Below are 5,059 nucleotides of genomic sequence, written 5' to 3'. Positions count from 1 at the left end.
ATATAAAACACTCGAGACAGATACCCACCACCATTTTTTTCAGAAAATGACATGATAAAGTAATGTTTAAATCTTGTGACCACAATACTGAGTTCATTCTTTCAAAAAATTCCCACTACACTTCAATTGTTTTAGAAAAATCAGCCCTTTATTGGTAACCAATTAATTTATTATGCTAACTTCACTTTTGAAGGGAAAAAATTTGAACATAATGTTTCTTGATAGAAAGTATAAAGACCCAAAACCTCAAAAAAAAATTGTATGATGGGTAAAAAATCCAAATTCCAATCGTCTTCGTCATATAGATTAGGCTAAGTTTTTAAGTTTTTTGAAAGTTGTGGAATCTCCATAGTCTGGTTTTTCAGGATCAAAATTCCATATATTTTAGATCTTGGTTTCTTGGGATTTCACCACATTTTAAAATTGATTTAAATGTTAAAAAAATAGCCAAGGATTATGATAAAAAGAGCTTTTCTAATTTGTTTAAATGAGTGAAATCTTTGTACTTGCAGTACCAAAATTCGAATAAGTGGAATCTTCCTACTTTGGGTTTTTCGGTATCAAAATTCTTTGTATTTTAAAATTTGGTTTTTGAGATTTTAATTTATGTTTAAAAAATAGGCTATGATTATAATGAAAAGAGTTTTTTTAACTGAGTTAAATAAGTGAAATATTTTTACTTTGAGGACAAAAATTCCAGTAAGTAGAATCTTCCTACTTTATGTTTTTTGGTATCAAAATTCTTTATATTTTAAAATTTTATTTTGAGATTTTAATTTATTTTAAAATTGATTTAAATATTAAAAATTATTTGATCGATAAATTTGTAAATGATTGGAGAATTCAAAAATTGAAAAAAACCTAAATCATTAAGATTAATATCCATTTATGATTCCTTAAAAAAACCCACTCCATCCCTCCATTACTATCACACTGTTATCCATCCCTATAATAAATAAAGTAACGTGTAAATACCAGAAGTGTTCTCGAAATTGACGAGACAATGGTGAGATTATGATCGTTTAAAAAACACCCACTCCATTCATCCAATGCAATCACACCATTATGCATCAATGTTGCAAGTATTCCAATAAAGCAACCTGTAAATATCAATAAGTTTTCTAAAATATGATGAGACAATTCCCAAAAATTACTGGACAAGGTTGCACCAAGCTGTGAAGGAGTTGTTGGAAAAAGGAGACTTACATCTTTTGAAAACTTTTGACTGATTGGGGATTTTTCTTTGAAACAGTTGTTGAATATATCCGTGGTAAGAAACATATATATTGATTGAGTCATATATGCTTAGAAAAAAAGGAGGTTGATGTATATTTTTTATTGCTCACGTATATCTTTTATGATAGAATGTATGCACTCCATTAAATGCCTTAGCATTTCTCTTTTTTTCATTACTTTGGGTTTGATATGGAATGTTGCAACCAGTGAAAGTCAGTTGATGAACTAAGGTTAACTATTTATCCCACATAGCCCTGGCCACTTTTGTGCTTAACAGCTTTCATTCTTTTTTAGGTTTGGTTTCACTTCCCATCTCATAGTTTATTCAATTTCACAAGGGGCTACCAATCTATGGTTTACCATTTTTGTGGGATTTTATTCTTTTTTAGGTTTGGTTTCACTTCCCATCTCATAGTTTATTCAATTTCACATGGGGCTACCAATCTATGGTTTACCATTTTTGTGGGATTTTTGAAGCTGGCATTTCTTAACTACTACATATTCATTAATTTTTTAGCAATTGAACTACCCTGTCCATCACCAATTAAACTACCCTACTACAAAGGATCATTTATTTTCAACAAAGAAGTTCAATTAAATTTAAATAAAGAAAGTTCTAATCATTTTTCTTTAACAAATTAATATGAACTTAATTAACAACATTTTATTAATATTATTTAAAAATGAAATTTAATTAGTTTCAAAAATTTATGTATTTTAATATTAATTATTTTTTACTAAATTAAATATATATTATAATAAAAAACATCATAACATTATAATACCTTATAGCTATTTCCCATTCATACAAAAAAAAAGTTTGATATAAAAACATTTCTAATAGCAAAAATATTTCGATTTTTTATTTTATCTATTGGGCTGATTTACTCACTCACTGAGCCTAGATGCTCATTCTATAGTCAGGTATGTGTAACCATGTTCGTCTATCATGAAATTGAAATTTTGATCATATCCACCAAAATAAAAATTTAAAAATAAATAAATCACTATACAAAACATTTAAATAATGTCTACTCATAATTTTCTTTTATGAAATCAAAAAAAAAATAAATAAATATACAAAACATTTATACAATATCTATTCATAAAAAAATTTACAAATGAAAAAAATAAATAAATAGCTCCCTATAAAATCATGTTAAATCCATATTTAAAATAAATCTATTATGATAATATTATTTTTTTAGATTATCTTACTTTACAATCGATGATCGTTCATATAAATTTGGAACCTTTTAAAATTTCCGTCTATTATATGTGTCAGCTTAAAATCTTGGAGTTTTTAAACGAGAGTTGGGATTCCAATTATCCTTCTTGAAATCCTGTTCAATGTTTGAGTGGTGTGTTAGCGTAAAAGCTGAAAGTGGGAGGGCATGTGAGATTCCAATTCTCGTTCTTGTATCCCTCTTGGAAGTGGGAGCGCACATGAGATTCTAATTCTCGTTCTTGAATTTCTGTTGAATGTGTCAGTTGTGTGTCAGCGTAAAAGTGGGAGTGGGAGGACAGATGAGTTTGTTCCAATTCTCGTTCCATGTCAGGGGGTCTAAAAGCTGGGAGTGGGAGGGAAGATGAGATTCAGATTCCTCGTTCTCAGCTGCTGCTCTCTCAATTTCGTAAAACGCGATGGAGAGGACGGAGGACTCAAACTCTGGTTGATGCTGCGGATATCATTTCGCACTCACGATAGTGTTGCTGGAGCTATGGGCCATGACAACATTGCTGGCCTTGAAATTATTTAGTGCATTGTACCAGCCAGAAGTACCCTCGATTGAGCTGTGGTGCTGGTGGAAGTTAGAAGTGGTTCTTGAATTAGGTTTCATTTTCTAATCCTATTTCTGAATTCCAAGTGAAATGTGATTGAAACTGTAATTCAAAACCAAATACAGTATGTGATAGTCTGGTTGAGAGATTGTATATTTTTTACTGTATAGATGGGTAGAATAAATGAGCGATCAACATTAATATATAGTTGTTTACCAGACCATTTTTCTCCACTTTTCTATATTTTCGCTAACTTAATCTGAAGATTTCATATTCCAAACCATTTCTAATATATGAAATGGGTGTGGACTACATGACACCAAAAAGGGTACTTAAATAGCCTTTTGGCCTATGCCATGTTGCAAATTTCTTTGCAAAAGCAAGCGTTTCACCTGCGTCATTTCTGGCTAACGGTTGTCGGCAAGTGGAATCCTCTTAATTGTTGTCACGATTATCACTCTGGTTTTTGGTTTCTAACTTCAATCTAAAATGAAAATACTAGAACTTACTTTTATGATTCTCTGGCAGATGGAAAGCTTCCAAAGAAGGGAGGGATAGGAGCTGATCTTTCTACTTGTGTCGATTGGCATTCTGTATGTGCAGGTACCTATTTATATAAAAACTAGCCTAATAGATATATATTCTATCTTGACTATTTCTGCCTGTTTGTCTTTTAATTGCCCCACGATCCACTAGCTATAAAAAGCGATAAGTGTCCGTAACTATTTTGGTTACCCAAATAATATTTGCGTTCTAGGTTTAGTCGTTAACGATTTTTGCTGGTTTTTTAACTTGAAAGGCATATATTGCAATTTCTCTGATGGGACCTACAGTTTATTCATGTTAACTTTAAAGTGGGCATTGTAATAGTCGTTAACGATTTTTGCTGGTTTTTTAACTTGAAAGGCATATATTGCAATTTCTCTGATGGGACTTACAGTTTATTCATGTTAACATTAAAGTGGGCATTGCTTTACAGTTTATTCATGTTAACTTTAAAGTGGGCATTGCTTTTCCGTGATTGTAAAATGAAAAATCCTCTGTATCATTGTTCACTTCAGTTGCACCTTTGTGTGAAGACCTCCCTTCAGAAGTATAACTCCATTTGCTTAATTTTCTCTTTAAGATTTCTGTTTTTGCTGCATACTAATTTTTAGTTCACAGACCCTCTGTGTCTCTTGGTGGAGCCAGACTTCTCGTTACATCTTTTCATGCTTAGCTCCGTACTTCTTTTGAAAATGTGCAGTGAACTAACAGATGGTCTATACATTTTCCATTAGTTTTCATAGATTTGATGGTCTATACATTTTCCATTAGTTTTCATAGATTTGATGGTCTATACATTTTCCATTAGTTTTCATATATTTTTCGTAGATGGATTTTCTTTCTTACCGCATGTTCCCTTATCGTTTCTTTTTTATTTGCTTGGGTGTAATTTTTTACTATTCTTTTCCAATTTTATTCTTTTTGGGTGAATGTGAGTAATAAACTCCCATGAAAGAGGATACGTCCTTTTTCTTTCCATTTTTAATCTTATGCATCCAAGTATCTCCGAGAGCTAGGACCTTCACAAGGCATTTTAAAGTATTTTTTAAGACACTTCCAAGGCATTGGTTTAGATTAGGTTTAGATTATGCTTAGATTATTAAATTATTGCAGTGTCTCCATTCAAGGTTGTAGTTTAATATGTATGTACTTTCAATAAAATTGTAAGAGGAAAGCAACTGTACTTTCAATCTAATTGTAAGGTAGTTTTGTTTTATTTTATTTTGATGAGTTAAATTGCATTGTAGTTTTGTTTTATTCAGGTAGGTTTCCTATTTATTTAGTGCAGTTTGGGGTGAGTATTGTTTGGAGTATCTTTCGCAATTATTAAAATGAGTTATGTAACTTATCATTCTAAAAATCATTTTTTAATAGGTGCCCATTTTATTATTAAATTAAATTTCTCCTACAATGTAGTTTAGATTAAATGGCTTTGTCCAATAATATATGTAAGTTATGTTTTTACATTTTACAAATGCATTTTAGATTATATCTT

The sequence above is a fragment of the Pinus tabuliformis genome, chromosome 8 (genome assembly GCF_031772625.1).
Source record: "Pinus tabuliformis cultivar Carrire ecotype Pingquan chromosome 8, CPIR1, whole genome shotgun sequence".
In the NCBI taxonomy this organism is placed as follows: domain Eukaryota; kingdom Viridiplantae; phylum Streptophyta; class Pinopsida; order Pinales; family Pinaceae; genus Pinus; species Pinus tabuliformis.
This window is presented reverse-complemented; position numbering follows the sequence as displayed.